The sequence below is a fragment of the Misgurnus anguillicaudatus genome, chromosome 24, assembly GCF_027580225.2.
Source record: "Misgurnus anguillicaudatus chromosome 24, ASM2758022v2, whole genome shotgun sequence".
Lineage (NCBI taxonomy): Eukaryota > Metazoa > Chordata > Actinopteri > Cypriniformes > Cobitidae > Misgurnus > Misgurnus anguillicaudatus.
Window position 1 is genome coordinate 47862673 of NC_073360.2, and position 21235 is coordinate 47883907.

Genomic DNA, 21235 nt, shown 5'->3' on the forward strand with positions numbered 1-21235 from the left:
AGTGCTGGGATATATGTGATCTTGACATATCACAGCAGCTAACAGACGGATGGTTCTTACTTCCTGCTTTGCTACTGTTCGGACGCTTTTACTTGCGCTCTGTGCTTTGCGCTTTTGCTTTTTCGCTTTTATCTTTTGATTCAACTACCAGCAGTTCAGCACAGTGCTCAAACTAAACAATTGGGCTCTCAAACTAAAACTACAAATTCCTGGAACTATATTGATATTTGGAATATTCAACAACTTGGGGTTTCTATCATAGCAGTCTACCAGTCTGCTATTGCCGGCAGCTGACAATCCTAAAACAGGACAACACAGCTGCCCACACTCAAACAGAAGAAAAGAAGAAAAAATGCCTTCTTTTGGATCTCAATCCACCTGCTGCTCAAACTGCCACAGACTTTTACAAAAGATTGCGGTTCTCGAAACAAAGTTACTTGTGGCGCTGCCGACCCTGCCAGAACATACAGCGGAGCTTCATCGTGGTCCTTCTCAACATAAAGCTGGTGAGTCCTGTGAACCTAATGCTTATAAACAGGTCATAGTGAGCTCAGAGAAACCTAAAGTAATTGAGGACACAAACCGATGGCATAAACAGGGTGCGAGACCCAAAAGTGCTCAAGACATTAGACTGTCACGAGTGTCACAAATTGCTGCATTAGCATCATCTACCCCAGATATGGGTACAACTCGATTAGCCAATATTGGTATTCTACCACCCCCTGTACGGCTTGAAAATAGATTTGAAGCACTAATGAGTTTGGGTGATGAATCCCCAAATGTTAATGGACACAGATCACATCAGTCAGTAGCTTACAGAGCTAACAGACGCTCAATATCATACAGGCAGCGGCGCTCCGCTCAGACAGCAGCCGAGCCAAGCACGCTGATAGTGGGTGACAATATTATCAGAAACTTTGAAAGCAAGGCTACCCGTACATACTGTTTTCCTCGTGCAACGGTTTCTGATGTTAACAAAGAACTTTGCAACATTCTGATGAAACATAAGTCTGTCAGTCGGATTGTCATACATGTGGGAAAGAATGATATTCGGAAAGAGCAGTCTGAGCTCCTTAAGGTGGATTTCAATGAACTTTTTGAAACACTTGCAAGACTGAAAGTTAAATCTTTCATCAGTGGACCTCTCCCAGCCCGGGGAACAAATATGTTTTCTAGGCTACTAAGTTTAAATTCATGGCTGCAAAAAAACTGCACCATGAGAGGACTGAATTACATTGACAATTTCAATATCTTCCAAACAAAAAAGGTGTTAGGTTGCTTAAAGACAATATCTTTTTCTCAATGCATCATCCATCAGCTGAGTGTGCCAGTCCACTACTGAACAGCGGAAATGACCACAGGATTTTACACCAGCACCTGGATGGACATTCAGATGACAAGGAAAAAACTCTGCAGTCACAACTACTGTTCACAGACACAGCTCAGGCTGAGCCCTGCCCACAGACCTCGCTACAGCTGGATTGTGAATCAACACCCAAGGACGTTTCTGTTGATAATGACCAGAGGAATGATAACACTCCCTCCCAGCCTTCAGGAACACCAGAATCACAGCTGATGTCGTCACACTCTCTCTCCAACATCACCACTTCTGGGCTTTTCAGAGAAAATGGAGAAACTGGTATCTGCTGGAACAAAGCTCTCCCACTCTATTGCTGCGAGTCCCCAAATATCAACCAAGAAACGGCGGGCTCCTCAACCACCAAAGCCTTCGGGCCCAGCCTGCCCTCCCCCTCCATCTGAGAGAGCACTCCGACCTCTGCCTCAACGTCAGTGACCACACCAGCCCTCATCTGCAAACAGCACTGGTAACTGATGTGTGTTGGGCTCCCGCTACGTCAGCAGTAACAATCATAAATATTTTAAGAACAAGCGGGTGCCCGATGCCCCTTTAGCTTTCCCTATCTCTGTCCTGACATGTGATAGAAAGACGGAGGCCGTCTCCAGCCGCACAGCAATTCTATCTAATCTACTGCCTATTATACGTCATTCTGAGATTGATACAGTGCCAAAACCAGTTACTGTTAAGTTAGCACTTCTGAACATCCGTTCACTAAAGAACAAATCCTTTTTAGTTAATGATCTTATCACCACTAACAACCTGGACTTTATGTTTCTAAATGAAACTTGGTTAGATGACAGCTGCAGTGCTACAGTCCTCAATGAATCAGCCCCACCCAACTTTACCTTTATAAATGTCTGTAGAGCTATTAGAAGAGGTGGAGGAATAGCTGCTTTATTCAAAGATGCCTTTCAATGCAAGCAAGTGTTACTTGGTGATTACCAGTCTTTTGAATATTTGTGTATTGCTTTAAAAGGTACACCACACCTTTGATCTGACCCAGCACGTGCAAGGTCCTACACACAATCGGGGACACACTCTTGATCTGCTCATTAGCAAGGGTCTAAACATTTCATCCACTGTAATCAAGGATGAAGCCCTATCTGACCATTTCTGTGTTTACTTTGATTTATTGATCTGTCCTGCCACTGATGCTAGATCTGTCTATGTTAAAAAAAGGTTCATAAATGAGAACACCAGTGAGGTATTTATGAATGCTATATCAATGTTGCCAAACATATCTGCAGACTCTGTTGATGTTCTCCTTGAAAACTTTAACATAAAAGTTAAAGATGCCATTGATGGTATAGCTCCAGTAAAGGTCAAGGTGATCACTGGCAGACGTAAAGCACCCTGGAGAAACACAACAGCAGTACAGCACATGAAAAGAACATGCAGAAAAGCTGAACGTATGTGGCGGAAAACAAAACTTGAAGTACATTATAGCATCTATAAAGACAGTCTTCGTGCTTTCAATGTAGAACTAGGCACAGCTAGACAGACCTTCTTTTCAAACATTATAAACAAAAACATAAACAACACTCGCACTCTTTTTGCTACTGTAGAGAGACTAACAAACCCCCCAAATCAAGTTCCTAGTGAAATGCTCTCTGACAACAAATGCAATGAGTTTGCAACCTTTTTCTCTGAGAAGATCAGTAATATCAGAATGGCGATCAATACGGCCTCATATTGTACTGTGATCAGTCAGATATCATTGCAACAACCTCAGAAATTAGCCATTCTCTCAGAATTTGACATAATTGATATAAAAACCTTGGAAGAAACAGTACAACATCTTAAAGCATCAACTAGAAGCCTTGACACGCTCCCCACATCTTTTCTCAAAAAGGTACTTAACTGCTTAGAAACGGACCTCTTAAAAATAGTAAATACCTCTCTGATCACAGGCACCTTTCCAGAGTCATTAAAAACAGCAGTTGTTAAGTCTCTCCTAAAAAAGAGTAACCTAGACAAAACCATACTTAGCAACTACAGACCAATCTCAAATCTTCCGTTTATAGGCAAGATCATTGAAAAGGTGGTTTTTAATCAGCTGAACAAATTCTTAAACTCAAATGGCTATCTGGACAATTTTCAATCTGGTTTCCGTCAGCATCACAGCACAGAGACAGTGCTCATAAAGATAATAAATGATATTCGCTTAAACTCTGATTCAGGTAAAATATCAGTGCTGGTGCTACTAGATCTTAGTGCTGCCTTTGACACAGTAGATCACACCATACTCTTACATAGACTGGAAAACTGGGTAGGGCTCTCTGGGATGGTCCTCAAATGGTTTAAAACATACCTACAAGGAAGAGGTTACTATGTGAACATAGGTAACCATAAATCTGAGTGGACATCCATGACATGTGGAGTCCCACAGGGTTCAATTCTTGCACCGCTTCTGTTTAATTTGTATATGTGACCAGTCACGGAAAGTAGGGACACAAGTCGGATCTGGGGCATTTTGAGTTATTCATAAATTCTGAAAGTGCAGATTCTAAGCTTTCCAACGATGTGTAACACATGGAAATCTGATAAGATTTGGAGAAGTTGTGGCCATTTGAATGTAACACATTCAAGAAAGAGAATGCTGAGAAATTTGAGAAAGAGAAAAGTTAACACTTTCTCTTTTCCCTGGCTGGAGAGACAATAGGGCTCATTTACATCTCATTTAGCTAAGCCATACCCCCTGTAAAGCCGTTTTGAGATACAGAGGTTCTACCATCATATGTAGTATTTTATTACAGAAGTCCGAATGACCAAATGCAAAAATAAACAGAAAATAAAAGACTTTTAACGTTACCTTTGCGGGGATCACAAGTCGAATCCAGTCTTTTTCAGATGTGTGAATCATCCATTGATTTTTGTCCACAAATGCGTATAATCCGTGAAATATAGATATATAGTCTATTTCGCATGAACTTCTGGTAATACAATATAATATACAATCTGAGGACTATTTACATCGTAACATGTAAGGGTATATCAGATTACACTCCGGTATTTACGTTCCGTTAAACACATGAATCCGCCTTCAAAGTTTGTATTTAAAATAATAGATAATCCAAAAACAGCACCGTCGAAAACGTGAAGTCCTTAAGAGATGTTACCAATCGCTCGCTCGTTCCTCCATCAGCCAATGACTTCATGGAAAATATTGATAGACAAAACATGTAGCCAATTATATAAAGAATACAACGATCTCTGTGTAACTTTTGTGTGTTTGGACAAATAACAGTCAGCCGCATCACTGACTTTATGGGGCGCCGCAGTCGGATGACGTCAGAGTACCGCGAGAGCGAGTCGAAATTAAACTACCCCGTAAGATTTCTTAAAGAGCTCTCGCGGTACTTTGACGTCATCCGACTGCGGCGCCCCATAAAGTCAGTGACGCGGCTGACGTATATGCGGTTGACTGTTATTTGTTCCGCCCCAGCTTCTTTTATATTTCTTTTGTTTTGTGCGCCCGAGCTTCATTTACAGTCTGGGGAGACGCACGATATAAGTTTAAAAAAAAAAAAAAAAACTCAGCAAACATGTCTAAGGGACAGAGCAGCCAGAGAGAGCAGCCACGTCACTACAGTCACGTGACTTCACGCTCGAGCCGGAAGAGAAGACAATGCTGAATAAAGTCGTAATTCTTGCTATGTTTGGACCAAATTGTATTTTCGATGCATCAACACAATTTTACTGACCCACTGATGTCACATGGACTACTTTGATAATGTTTTTATTACCTTTCTGGACATGGAAACCGTACATAGATTTTCAATGGAGGAGACAGAAAGCTCTCGGACTAAATCTAATGTTAAAACATCTTAAACTGTGTTCCGAAGATGAACGTAGGTCTTCCGAGTTTAGAACGACATAATGGTAAGTCATTAATGACATTATTTTCAGTTTTGGGCGAACTATCCTTATTCAGTAGTCACGCTGTTCCCTTTGGGGGCGGAGGCGAAAACACAAGCTTATCCAGTATGTAAATATACACACAGACAATGACGCCCCCCGCTGCACGCTAGAATCTCCGGAAAACAAGCCTATTTTAACCGCAAAATGTACGCTTTTAAATATACATAAACTGCTATCTCAAACATGGAGAGGCTTCTTCGTGATCTCAACTAACAGATTCTGCAATAAAACGAAAATCACAAATTTTGAAAAAAAAAACTTTGTTTCTCATTTTCTCGAAACTTGTGCTGCCGACTTGTGTCCCTGGTTTCCGTGACGGGTCACATATGCTCCCACTTGGTCAAATAATGAAAAATAACCAAATTGCTTACCACAGCTATGCAGATGACACCCAGATATACTTAGCCCTGTCACCCAATGACTACAGCCCCATTGACTCTCTATGTAAATGCATTGATGAAATTAACTGTTGGATGCGTCAAAACTTCCTCCAGTTAAACAAAGACAAAACTGAAGTCATTGTATTTGGAAATAAAGATGAAACTCTCAAAGTTAACACATACCTTGACTCTAGGGGTCTAAAGACACAAAATAAAGTCAGAAATCTTGGTGTAATTTTAGAGTCTGACCTTAATTTCAGTAGTCATGTGAAAGCAATAAGCAAATCAGCTTACTACCATCTCAGAAATATTGCCATAATTAGCTGTTTTGTATCAAGACGGGACTTAGAGAAACTTGTTCATGCTTTCATCACCAGCAGGGTGGATTACTGCAATGGACTTCTTACTGGGATCCCCAAAAAGACCATTAGACAGCTGCAGCTCATACAAAACACTGCTGCCAGAATTCTGACCAGAACCAAAAAATCTGAGCACATTACTCCAGTCCTCATGTCCTTACACTGGCTACCTGTTACATTTAGAATAGATTTTAAAGTATTGTTACTCGTTTATAAATCACTTCATGGCTTAGGACCCAAATACATGACAGATATGCTAACTGTATATAAACCTAAAAGATTACTCAGATCATTAGGATCAGGTCAGTTAGAAATCCCAAGGGTTCACTCAAAACAAGGTGCATCAGCATTTAGTTATTATGCCACCTCTAGCTGGAATCAGCTTCCAGAAGAGATCAGATGTGCTTCAACAGTAAACACTTTTAAATCTAGATTAAAAACACATCTGTTTAACTTTGCATTTACTGGATGAGCACTGTGCTGCTTCACACTGACTGCACTTTTAACTCAAGTCACTTTTACTTCTGTTTTATTCTTTTTAACATTTTAAAGTGTTTTTATTAAAATCACATTTATTTTCTTTAATTGTTATTCTAAATTCTCATGTATCTTTGTTTTTATTGTGATTTTATTGTGTATCTATTATTTTTACATTTTCTTTTTTCTCTTTTATATATTGTTTTCTCATTTCTATGTAAAGCACTTTGAATGACCTCTGTGTATGAAATGTGCTATACAAATAAACTTGCCTTGCCTTGCCTTGCCTTGTTTCCTGACCTGGGCCCTGGATAGTCAGACTATATCAGAATTAAGACTATTGATCAGATTTCTAGTGAGTATAGCACTTCCTTCCGATGACGGATGAAGGCCGTTAGGAGGAATGGTCTCACCCAGAAATGCTTCCAATTGTCTATAAACCATACATTATGCTGAGGGCACCACTTTGACATCCAGCCATTGAGAGACACTAATCTACTGTGTGTTTCATCTCCCCGGTAGGCGGGGAGGGGACCAGAGCATATTACATTGTCTGACATTGTTTTTGCAATTTCACACATCTCCTTTATAGTATCTTTGGTGATTTCCGACTGGCGGAGTCTGGTGTCATTCGTGCCAGCGTGAATAACAATCTTAGAAAATCGCTTGTTGCACACCTCGGTCACCTGCGAACGTCTGGGGCCAGAGTGATGTGAGGTACGCAGAATCTGCCGAGTCCGGGCAGCGCCTCCTCCACAGCATCCTGATCGCTTTCATGCTGGGCGATGGTGTCTCCGTTCAGCCGTTCACGGTCCGTGAAGCTGCATCGCGTAGGGTGCTCGCTTGTTGCATGCCTCGGTTGCTTGTGGACGTCTGGAGCCTGGGTGAAGTAGGCGCTGTACCTCGCGTTGGATCTGCTAAAACCGGGTATCAACTCCTCCACAGCTTCCCGCTCAGGTGAGGACAGGTCAGAAAAGCATATACAGTATCAGATGAATCCACCATTATATCGCTGAATGCTAGCTTCAGTCGGCACCGTTTGTTGATGCTAGCGGGCTATATGCTAACACTGGGTGTTTATTAGTGATAAATCGTTTCACGTGGTAGTGCTGCTCAATAATCGTCACGGTAAAGTATTCCTAGGATAAACTAATAAGTTATACTATATAAATAGGAATAAGATAGTAAGAAAAAAAGGATTAAGGTGATTTAGGTGATGAACTCGACGGAGCTCCGATGCACGATCTGTACAGCAGCTCAGGTAGGTTGAAATGTCTCTCTCAAAGGAAGCTAAATCAGGCCACCAAAAAAGAAAGGAAAGACAGGAGAAGGAAATAAAACAAAATGATGGGAAACGATTTGTGACTGACTTCTTATCAAAGAAAGGTGAGCACAAACTAGAACACGAAATCTATAGTGCTAAACTGTTTGAATATCCCCATGATTATTAACGCTAAAAATTAACTGAGACAACCCATTGAAAAAGCAGAACATACACTTTCAGGTGATAATTTGGTTATAGACTACATGCAATTTGAGGTGAAAAGCTAAATAAATGAACTTTATACTGAGGGGCAAATCACATTAAATGCGTTTATGGCAGTTGCAGGCGCCTTTTTAAAATTATATTCTATTGGGCAGTCAGCGTAGGTGTGCCGAACGCCTTGCGGTTTTTGCCGCTGGTCGCAGCACGCGTTTTTGAAGGAGTGCTGAGAGCGGAGAAGTGCCCGACGTCATTCGCGTCTTTCCATTGTACAATCAAATGAGGGGAGAGGCGGGCCTTATGTTGTGGTGAGTAAAGTTTACAGTTGCTTTGAAGAACCGGACTCCACTTGCTCACTCTCTCCTGCGTGTTTGTGCACCTCTCACCCTCAAACAAGGTCAGCGCAAGTGTCCTCTTTTTAAGTTTCAGCTAAGATGATAGTTAACAGCAAAAGAGCGCTCACGCCTCAATATTTGATTGACAAGACAGCTGACTCTGTGGTTGCTTAGCAATATAAAAAGCCACATCGCACTGCTCTTTTTTAAAAAAAGGCAGTGCGTTGCGCCTTGTGTTTCCAAGCGTTTAAAACGTTTTTGGTCTGATTAGCCCCACAATGCTGTTTGCGTACAAAACACTGTTATAAAAACCTAATTTAAAACATGTTTAATTTTGAATGAATAGGCTATAATATCTAAAATTAGCAATAAAAGGCTTGTTTGGTTATTAAAGCTCACGTAACACACGCTGTTTCTGCATTTCTGATGTTAATCTGGAGTACCTATAGAGTAGTATGACATCCTTTATATCTGTTGTGATGCAAGGCAGAGGCGCAGTTACACATAAGTTTATTTAATAAAATAACGGAGCATGTCGGCGTTCAGGAACACACACCGGAATGAAAAAAAAAACGCTGCTGGATCCTACAATGGCTGGTCGTTCTGTTGTGATGCAAGGCAGAGGCGAGGATCCAAATGCAGTTACACATAAGTTTATTTAATAAAATAACAAACAGACAAGCAGGCAGACAACAGGTATGACATGGAGTAAACATACACAACTATACACGACGACCAGCAATGGGTAAGTGAACAAACAGTGAATTTATGGAAAACAATGACCAATCACAATACAGAGACAATAAGTAACTAACGACACACAAGAGGAAATGAATGAGTATAATCAGTGTCCATGGTAACAAATAAGTGGGCGGGACAATCAATAGACAGGAGGGCAAACAAACTCAAGGAAAGACAGACAGAGTCATTACAATATCTCTGAAGAGTCTTTAGTTTAATCAGATTTATAAAAGAAAGATTAGCTTTACCGAATCTTTCCGATAACATACGAAAAAATAAAGGAGGAGTTATACCGCGGGAGGAGCGAGTACGAGTCATGCAACACTATACAACACTGTTTTAACTTATGATTCACTACATGTTCGTGTCATTTATATAATATACACGCGCCTATTTCCAACATAAGACAGAAGTCTTACTTAGCACGTGTAACTCGTCATGACCCGGTTCTGAAAATCCACCGCATCAAACACACACGCAAAACTCCGCTGCTAATCCGGATAATAAACTATATCCATTGTTTCCATAAGGCTGGATGTCTTCTCCTTACATCCAAAAACACACTTCTTGTTGTGCCATTGTTGAATTTTGAAATTAAACAAAGCTGAGTGGCGTGATAAGCTGTTAGCAAGCTCTAGCCTCTCCCTGTCACGGTTCGTATAAACCGGATTGTGGAAAAAATAATAGAAGAACCCAAACGCAAAGGATGTATAAAATAACTAGAATTTATTTACAAATAAACTGAAACACCCACAAGGGGGTAAAACGGAAGGGAACAAAAACACTGTGCTGGAACACAAATAAAACAAAACACGAGAAGAACTCGGATAAGCAACTGGTGAACATAAACACAGCATCTACAAACAACGCACGCACACCACACAGAGAACACAAGGGCATTATAAAGACACCACATCAATGGGGAACAGGTGAACATAATTAATCACTTAAGACATGATTACATAAGGGAGTAGGGTAAAAGTGACAAGACACTGGGAATACGTGTTACACATACATGATGTGAAAACACACGTATTCCCACATAAAACAATGCTGCCCTGGTCCTGCCCTCTGGATAATAACCAAGGTCAGGCAAGACCATGACAGCCACAAAACACTGGGAACACGTGTCACACAGATATGATGTGAACACACGTGTTCCCACGTACACACACTGCTGCCCTGACCTTGCCCACAGAACATAGACCTGATCTATACTAAGGTCTGGCAAGATCACGACAGCAACAAGACACCGGGAACATGTGGCAGCCACACACAGAATGTGATCCCACATGTCCCCACACAGAACATGATACTGCCACGGTCCTGTCAGATGCACTCAGACCTACATCTAGCACAGATGTCTGACAAGACCGTGACAGTACCCCCCACTTTAAAGACGGATACAAGACGTCACAAACAAAAACAAACAAAAACATTAAACACGAGGAACGAAAGACTGCACAACAGAAGACAACCACGACAACATTACAACAAACAACAAAGGTAAACAGACATACGTGACAAACGGGTTGGGGTGATGTAACAAAAACAATATATGATGAAGGGGTGGTGGGGCAAAAACAGGGGAAACAAAATGTCCATGGGGAACCTGAGTCTTAACGTCCTGTGGCTCAAAAGCCGACTGGTGACGTGTCCCCGGCTGCGCCGGCGTGTGACGTGTCTCTGGCTGCGCCGGCGTGTGACGATTCTCCGGCTGCGCCGGCGTGTGACGAGTCTCCGGCTGCACCGGCGGATGACGGGTCTCCGGCTGCGCGGGCTGGTGACATGTCCTTGACTGCGCCGGCGGGTGACGTGTCTCCGGCTGCGCCGGTGGATGACGTGTCTCCGGCTGCGCCGGCTGGTGACGTGTCTCCTGCTGCGCCGGCGGGTGACGGTTCTCCGGCTGCACCGGCGGATGACGGGTCTCCGGCTGCGCCGGCTGGTGACGTGTCCCCGGCTGCGCCGGCTGGTGACGTGTCCCCGGCTGCGCCGGCTGGTGACGTGTCTCCGGCTGCGCCGGCTGGTGACGTGTCTCCGGCTGCACCGGCGGATGACGTGTCTCCGGCTGCACCGGCGGATGACGTGTCTCCGGCTGCACCGGCGGATGACGTGTCTCCGGCTGCACCGGCGGATGACGGGTCTCCGGCTGCACCGGCGGATGACGGGTCTCCGGCTGCACCGGCGGATGACGGGTCTCCGGCTGCGCCGGTTCCGAGGCCCTCTTCGTCCTTCTCCTCCTCCCCCTCGACGCAGGGAGAGCAGGTCCGAGACTGGCCCCGGGAGTAGTCTCTAGCACCGGGGGGACGGGATTCGACATCCCCATCCTGATGGACCCGGTCATTATGACCCTCTCGTTGGACTGAGTCTGGCGGGATCCAACCGATCCGGTCGGTCGCCGCCTGGCATTACCTTCGGGCCCGCATACGAGTGGGTCATAACACTCGTACCCCGACTCGTATGCGGGGCGGGATCTCCTTCCCCGTATCGCCAGGCGGCTGCCAGCAAACATCCCTGCTGGGTTCAGTTGGGTGCGTGCGTTATGTCACGGTTCGTATAAACCGGATTGTGGAAAAAATAATAGAAGAACCCAAACGCAAAGGATGTATAAAATAACTAGAATTTATTTACAAATAAACTGAAACACCCACAAGGGGGTAAAACGGAAGGGAACAAAAACACTGTGCTGGAACACAAATAAAACAAAACACGAGAAGAACTCGGATAAGCAACTGGTGAACATAAACACAGCATCTACAAACAACGCACGCACACCACACAGAGAACACAAGGGCATTATAAAGACACCACATCAATGGGGAACAGGTGAACATAATTAATCACTTAGGACATGATTACATAAGGGAGTAGGGTAAAAGTGACAAGACACTGGGAATACGTGTTACACATACATGATGTGAAAACACACGTATTCCCACATAAAACAATGCTGCCCTGGTCCTGCCCTCTGGATAATAACCAAGGTCAGGCAAGACCATGACAGCCACAAAACACTGGGAACACGTGTCACACAGATATGATGTGAACACACGTGTTCCCACGTACACACACTGCTGCCCTGACCTTGCCCACAGAACATAGACCTGATCTATACTAAGGTCTGGCAAGATCACGACAGCAACAAGACACCGAGAACATGTGGCAGCCACACACAGAATGTGATCCCACATGTCCCCACACAGAACATGATACTGCCACGGTCCTGTCAGATGCACTCAGACCTACATCTAGCACAGATGTCTGACAAGACCGTGACACTCCCGCTGACTGACGGCTGGGCGGGGTTTTCCGGGGGAAGTTTTCCGGCGGAAGCCCATATAAAGAAGTGATACGTATCGAAAACCCCTGAAACGTCAGTTAGAACTGTAATCGAAAAAACTAGCCGAAACTTGTACGAACCCTGGCGAAGTGCATCCGGCACAGAAATACTCTGAAACACGCCCAACTGCTGTTTTGACACTTTGCCTACGTTTAGCATGAGGAAACAACTCTATAACTGTGTTAATAAGTCAGAATGCTTGAAATACCATTAAACCCACCCTTTAAACCATTCTTGTTTGGTTATTATACAGTTATTATAGCTTGTGCTACGAACCTGATTTTATCATAAACAATCTGAAAACAGGGCTTTAAGTTTAAAATATCGAACTTGTCCTTTAAATGTAAGATCAGAGTTATGTTATCTCCAGCTGATATTCCTCCTGTAATAGAGGAAGATTTTTACATCAAATACCTGATGAGAATTACAAGTGTGAGTCATGAACTCAATACAGATTTATGAAGAAATGTTCATGTGGTTTAGGACATCTAACACTAAGGGCTCTATCTTACACCCGGCGCAATGCAGCGCAGTGCGCGACGCAAGTGTCTTTCGCTAGTTTCCACCCTAATTTTCACGTTTAGCGCCGCGTTGTTTAAATAGCAAATGCATTTGCGCCTCCTTTTGCGCCCATGGGCGTTCTGGTCTGAAAAACGAGGTGTGTTCAGGCGCATTGTTGGCGCGTTGCTATTTTGAGGCAACTAAAATAGACTACGCCACTGACCAACAAAAACCTGCTCTAAAGTCTAAAGTCAATGGTGCAATATGTTTTATGTTATTTAAAGAGCGCATTAGTAATATGCGCCTATAAACGGGAGGACAACGCGGATTTGCTTATCACAAAGTACATGAATGCGCAGCAGCACAAAAATGCTTTTAAATATGAAAGATTAAAGGATTGAATTTAAGAGATTATTATTGAGTCTCTTGGACATATTTATAGATGAGGACTGATTATGAGACGTTAGAAGGCGCAAAGAGCTGCTTCACCTGCAGCTCCGTAAGAAAATAAATGCTTTGCTTTAAACAAATGCATCTGTTTTTAAATGTTTTTTTTTTAATGCTACCTCACAGATTTATTGTATATGATGACTCTGTACCTGCGGATATGGTGAGATGAGAAACATTTTAAGTAATGTCTAAAAAAAACTCTTTGCTAAAAAAACGCTGTCCAAAGTGCTGAAACAAAGTTTGTAAATTCTTTATCTCCTGTTTGTTACAAATAAAGTATTTTTAGAGTACAAACCTTATCTTACATACTTGTAAATTATGTTTTGATGATATTGGATAGCCATACATTTAAAGCAATTACAAGCCTACTTTTTTACTTCCATGACTAAAAGAAAACGGGTTTTAAAGGTTTTAATAAAAAAATAACAATTTCAATACAAGTGAAAAACAACACAATTATTTAAAATTAATCTTAAACTGGGGATCTTCTTCCTCCACTTAGTTTTTCAGTTTACAAAGTTCGTCATCTAAATAGGGATTAGACATAGCGCCAGCGCAACTTGCTTTTAAAGGGGATGAAAGCTGAGACTCTCATTGGTTTACTGCATGTTACGCCCAAAATACTCCCATTACAATAGGACCAACCCTTTTCGACCATGCGCTCGGCGCACAAACCATTTTTCGCGTTGTTAAATTAGCAAAAGTGGATTCGGACACGCCCATTTAGACATTGCGCATTACATGAAGAGATGGAGGTTACAGATTTGTGTAAAACTTTGTAGTTTTGTATCATTCACATAAAGTCTCTGTTCTCTACAGCTTGTGTTATTGTGATATCACAGATGAAGGTTGTGTTGCTCTGACTTCAGCTCTGAGATCAAACCCATCACACCTGAGAGAACTGGATCTGTACTGGAATACTCTCAAAGATTCAGGAGTGAAGCTGATCTCTGGTCTAAAATATTATCCACATTGTAAACTACAGACAGTAGAGTAAGTAGAGCTCATTTAAATAAATGTTTAAAGTAAACTCATGCAGTGTCATTTAAATCCTAGAATATAAATATTAGAAATAAATGTAAATTGATCTGCTGCTGTTAGGCTGTAAACCCAACAAACAGAAAATATGAAGTGTACATAAACAACACTTGATGCTTTGTCAGATCAACACAATAAGAATTCAATCCAATGTCTGAGTCTGTTTACTAACTGTGATGTTGAGTTTGTTCACTGCAGGATTTAATACTGTGATCTTACACTTCTTACACATTATATATGATGTTTGTTAATGGGGTTTGTTTGATAGGACGACACCTCTATAGTTATGCACACTTGACTAGATGTTCATCTAAAACTCTTTTTATAACAACTTGGTTTTTATTTCATGTTTTAAGCATTATTAATCAAATCATCAGAATACAGACAGAAATAACAACACAAACACAATATATACACAACAGATAAACACAAAGTACAGATGATAAATGATAGAGATGAAGATTAGAAAAAAGAAGAGAAAGTTAACTCTTAAAATCTGATGGACACTTCACACAACTCTCTGTCGAGCTTTGACATTGATGCTGTTTCTCTTTATTTACACGACTGTCAACCTCCAGGACTTTTCAAATAAAGCATCACCTTCATTTTCTTACTGTTTGTGTGTGAACTCATAAAACTGTCAGTGTGTCATTATATTATACTACATACATATCAATACATTCATCTCTTACATTGATATCAAATATTCAGAGGAAATAGATGAAATGTGTTTTTGTATTGTTGTAGCTCATGTGTATGTGATAAACAGATTGTTGACATGTTTATTATGTTGAAGATTTCATTTCTATCACTGACTGACAGCACTAATAGTTTGTTTTTCTATCTCTTCATCTGACACTGATGATGATCTCATATCTGATTGACTTTCTCTTTTAAATTTATTCAGGACTTATGGACAGAGACAGTAAAGATGTCTCTCTGATCTTCAGTTTGATCTGCTGGTGAATAAGAAGACACAATAGTGACATCACTTCCTCTTAACCGTATGAGTTGATTATTCAGTACAGGATCTGATCTGTGACTTTATTCAAATCTGACTTTGAAGTGTTGGAGGTAAATCTTCATCCTAACTCAGCTTCTGTCTACACATTTCCTATAAGAGCGATTTATCAGTCAGTGTAAGAGGAGCAAGAAATCCCATAGGATCATAAACTGAAGTAAATACTGACAAGATTCCTCTTCTTCTACACTGTTGGGGATTTTAACTTCATCTTAAACTGAAATGTGTTCAAGTTCAGCACAACATTGAAGACTCACAGCTCATTTATCTCTAAATCCAAATATTGGACGTCTTTGCTTTTGTGTTCTTCAGGATCTGACTGCAGGACTTTTTGATGATTATGTGATCAATTACAAAAAAGTTGAGACACTGAATGAAATGTAAATAAAATCACAATGCAATCATTTTTAAATCTTATAAACAAAGAAAACAAATGTTTCATCTGATATTACTGATATTAATTGTGCAGACATCAGTCCTACTGATGACCGTAAAGATGAAATGAGCGTAATTTACAGTTTTAATACAGTTACATAAAGTTTAACTTCTTACACTCTGAGGCTATTTTGGGGATTTTCGCCTGGATTTGGCCTACCAAATTTCAAAAGCTTCCCATACCCACATGCAGAGGGGTACATATAAAAGTTTGGTATCATTTTACAGGTAACCCTTTGAAATTTCATAAAACACTGTTGAAAGTGCAAAACATGGTTGTATGTCTTGTCAGTCCTCTAATAAACACAAAAATAAATAGGCGCTTTTTGATGTTTTTTTTTCTAAAGTTTTTATTTGAAAGTGTATAACTCTGGCCCTGAATGCTAACGAAACCTGCAGACAGTTTTGTTTGATTCCAGCAATTGTCAGCTTACAGAGGAAAAAGGAATTTGTTCTCTATCATAACCTATGCAAAAGTTATTCTACTCCAACTGAAGGGAGGAATAATACCCTTTTTGTATTTAATTTCTGCCTAAAAATATTTGAAGTGCTCCCATAACCACATACAGTGGAATAAATGCAATATCTTTATATCATTTTGCAGAAAGCCCTTTGAAGTTACATAAAAAGCTGCTGTTTGTGACAAATATTTTTATTTAGGGTGTTTTTCATATGATGAAACACCAAATTTTCTTTTTTTATGTTGTAAATACTGCCTCTGATAGTGTATAACTCTGGTTCTGTGTGCTCTAGCAGACTGCAGACAGTTAACACACAAAAAAAGAATGATCTCTTTAGCATGTCGCATTCAAAAGTTATTCTTATTTTACTGAAGGGTGTGAAAATACATTTTTCATATAAATATTAATTTTTTGTTTTGCACATATAATAAATAGCAAGGGATTATTCATGCACACAACCAAAGAAAATGCTTTGAATGGACTCATTTTTTAGAGTAGGACCTAAGAGAAAAGATGGTGTATCATTTGTGACTATATGTGCTATCTGAGGCAGTTCACCCTCAAGTTTCCCATATGTTTACAAAAGTCAATTTTTTACCTCATTATTCATTCGACCATTGTTAGATAGGTGATGATAATAGGACAAAAATAACACTGTAGCCTTATTCCTGAGAATGAGAGCTTTCATTTGATATAAGGCTTGCCCATGTTTGTTATACTTGAAAAATATGAAATATGTGAATATTAAATTATATTAAAAAATATGGGGGGGTTGATAGTGTAAATTAATTGTAAATAACTTTCTTACAGTAAAAGATATGTCAAAGGGATGCATATCTGCAGAAAGTAGAGAGTCTAAGCTTTCAAACAGTATCTCATATGTGGTACTGGGGGTCCATGAAGGACCATTACAAATTAAAGGAATATTTTATATTAAGTCAAAATGAGATAATTCTGGACCCGGTACAGGGTCCCAGAGTTAAAGAAGTTAATAAAATAATAAACTTGACATTTCAGGTTTGGTCTATCGCTGTTGATTATCTGTCAGACGCTTTCTGAACGACAGATTCAAACTGCACCATCTATTGGACAAACTTTATAATACATTTACAATAAAACACAACACATTCTATGCCTAATTCAAAATAAATGTAAAAACAAAACAGTCAATTTATAGAGAGTGAACAGTGAATAAGCGAAATCCAAACATAAATATATGATGAACCTGAACAAAGGAGAAATCCTGCCAGAGAGAGGAAAAGTTCAGATTATTTAAGTGATTATGTTTGTAGTTTTCAAGGTGATGTAGCTGACATTGATTATTATCACAAACTTGTATGCAATGAACCTCAAACATAGAAAGAAGCTGAAACATCAGAGAAGACAGATTATAGATGAAGAGATGAAGTCATTAAAGGAAAGTGTAACGTTTACTCTGACCAGTCTACATGAAGATAAAGAATTAGTGAGGGGTAAGTGTGTCTACACTATTAAGAAAAACAGTGATGAACAGACAAATACAAAGCACGATATGATGTCAAAGATTAAAGTCAAGAAAGAGGTGTGAACCATGACGAGACTTTTACTCCAACTGCCAGTATGACGAGATACTGAAACAGAAAACAGTTCAGGAAAATATGATTGTTCATCAAATTGATGTAAAGACAACATATTTACATGAGCCAATAGAATGACATTTATATGAAACAACCAGAGGATTACGAGATAAAATCTCAAAGTAATACAAAACTGACGTGTAAACTGAAAAGATCACTGTATGTGCAGCTGATATAATTGATAGAAGAAGTACTACAAGTTACTGCATTAACATGAACAAAAATAAATGAAGATTGTGTCATGGGTGGTCTCATCAAGGAAAGGTAGAGATTTGAAACGGGGGTCACTATCATTTTAGGCAATCCATGTGTGCTAAAACACAGTTTCATTTTCATGATGGTAGTTTGTGAAGTTGTTACAGGATAAATTTCCAACCATTTGGAATGAGAATCTACCAAAATCTTTCTCAAGGGTCCTGTATAATCCACATGTGTGACCAGGAGACATCAGATGATCACAGTCAGAACGCTCGTGTCGATGGTGCCGGCCGGTGATCAGACCCACACTCTGTGTCTGAGCTGTCACTGTGATACGAGACAGAGCTGTGATCAGACCTCATATCTGATCATGTGACAGTCTTTGTGTCTGTAATGTCTCTCCTTACACACTTACGTGCTACAACCTGCAGGTTAAGGACACAGGTGCTCTTTCCTATGATGTCTGACGCAGTGCACTGATACAGGCCGGATGTGCTGCTGCTGATGTTTCTCAGTGTCCCTGCATCTGATCTGAGAACAGCACCATCAGTTATCTTATACATTTCATTCATCTGGACATCATTCAACATACACTTTAGATTTCAGTGGAGAAAATAAAGAAACTGTGAATAATGTTTCTATTGTCTATGACACACTGCAGAATAACTGTAATAACACAAATGTCCTGTAGGTGGCAGTGGAGGCAGAGTTTTCTTTACATCTTATAATGTATAATGTCTTATAATTATCTTGATATTTTGTCTTTTTATTCAATTAAATGTTTATGTTAGCACAATTATATTAAATCTTTTAAACTAAAAGTGTGTGTTTTTAAGACCTCGCTGTGTTTATTAAATCAAACACTTAATAAAGTTCACACTCTGATAAATACATGAATGTAAATGTAGTTAACACAAATAATAAAATATCACTTAGTCTACATTATATTAAACTCATATGACTTTATTAGGCTTACATTAGTTAAACAAAAGAGGAGTAATTTTGATTTGAGTTTAATTATTGTTAATGCTGATGTGCTTGTTTCATGCAGTGAATGTAAACATATTGACTCACATTAATGATTAAGTCTCGTTTATAAATTAAATTATTTGTAATCAGATGTTTAATGTTTGTTTACTGTCAGCAGAGGGAGAAACACCTCAAACACTTCCTCATACAGTGACGTCACAGATGAAAGTGAAAGTAAATTGTTTCGTGTTTATCTTCCGCCATTTTGAACAGGTAGAGTTGATTTCTTAACATATCGATGATCAAAGTGATTAATATAACATGTATAAACAGCTTTACATGTATTTTTGTGTGTGTAGTTGATGTAAAAGTTGTAGTATTTTGAGAAAGTGAATCCAGTCAGATTGTGATGACAGCGAGTGTTCAGGTGTGTTCAGGTGAGATCCGACGCTTTTCACTTCCTCCTTCATAGTTTCTTTAAAGGACAGATTCACTCTTTTAAATTCATTTCTTATATTAAAATTACTGTCAACCACCAGTTGATCTATCAATATTTACAGTCGTGGAAAACATTAAGAGACTTCAACATTTTCAGTTTTCTGAATTTACTGTTTATAGGTTTGTGTTTAAGTAAAATCAACATTTATGATATGTGTTAAACAATAATCAAGATGACATTAATGTTTAATCAACACAATAGTAATGTTTTCACTTGTATTTCAGGAAGAGTTTAAAGATGAATATTTGATGAATAACTCAGATTTTTAATGACATCTTTCATGTTTCTTGCTATGAGTTCAGTCTTTTACATTGTTGTTCAGGTGAGATCCGACACTTTTCACTTCATCATTCATAGTTTCTATAAATCTTTATTAATTTATATTTGTTTCTTATTTTAATATTAGCGTCATTTATTGAAAGTTTTCTTATCATAATTCTTAATTTAATTTGTGTTAATATTGTGTTAATGTGAGGTGATGTTGTGTAGTTGTGTTGACGCAGTTGTTTCTTCAACACTCAGGATTCATTTATGTGAATTATAATGTCTGTTTATTCACTTTGATTTTAAGTTTATTTTGTGTCTGAATATTATTTTCATTCAGTATCAGTTGTGGAGATCAGATTGATCAGATTCACCTCTGCAGCTCCATCATGGGTCAAACACAAACATCTCCAGGATGCAGGTACTTTATATAAACACTTTAAAATATTAAAATAATACAAATCAATTAAATAACCTTTATTATTATTAATAACCTTTTAAATAAACATATATGAAAATATTATTTTTATAGGTATTATTTACTATAATGGCTTATTTTTATAATGAGCATCTACAAAAAATATTTGTAATGTTATTTTAATTGTTGAATCTGTTGTGTGTTATAGTTCAGATCATCAGAAGAGATCAGATTCAGAGTTCAGCTGTGTGTCTATGAAGAGTGATTGGTCTATGGAGCTGCCAATAACATTTAAGAGTGAAGAAACACAGCCTGCACAAAGGTATACAATATCTTGAAAACTATGATTGTAGTTTAACATTTTTTTTTACAATCGTGTATTTTGTCAAAGAGATGAGAAATTATTCTTCATTATCAGACATATTCATGCAAAGAGACACATAAAATTTACAGTTTTTGTGTTAAAATCTCTCCACTTGCTGTAATTGTTTACATTGAAATGTATAAATATGCTGCTATAACTGGCTATAACCAGCAGATATCCTCAACACCCACAGTGCCATTTCAAATGTGCGTGCACTTTAGATTCAAGTAGATTTGATTGGCTGTCATTGGTTTATCGTTCATCGGTTAGAAAAAAAACACTCCGCAAGTGATCACAACGATACTTTTACTTGTATCTTTATCGTTATAGTTGTGGTGTGAACTCCACTATTCTCTTTAAAATCAAAGGATTTTTAAAACTATATTTTTTATAGTTATAGTTATAATGGGAACCGCCCTTTAAGTGATTCTTTATTTTCATTCTTGCCATCCAGACGAATCATAACAGAACCCGACTGTAAGGGGAGGAAGATTGAGCAATTTGGGAATCAACTACAAGACTTCAATAAAAACATGAGTCCTCATTTCAGGTAAATAATAGGATTTTAATTTATTTTTAGAGACTAAAAAAGGTTGACCACATGA

The 21235-nt window shown here is 39.3% G+C and overlaps 1 protein-coding gene across 1 annotated transcript in view; it reads left to right on the plus strand.

The window, feature by feature from the left end:
• LOC129437196 (protein NLRC3) overlaps positions 1 to 21235 on the plus strand; it is a 104905-nt gene that overhangs the window by 49038 nt on the left and 34632 nt on the right. The window lies entirely within an intron of this gene.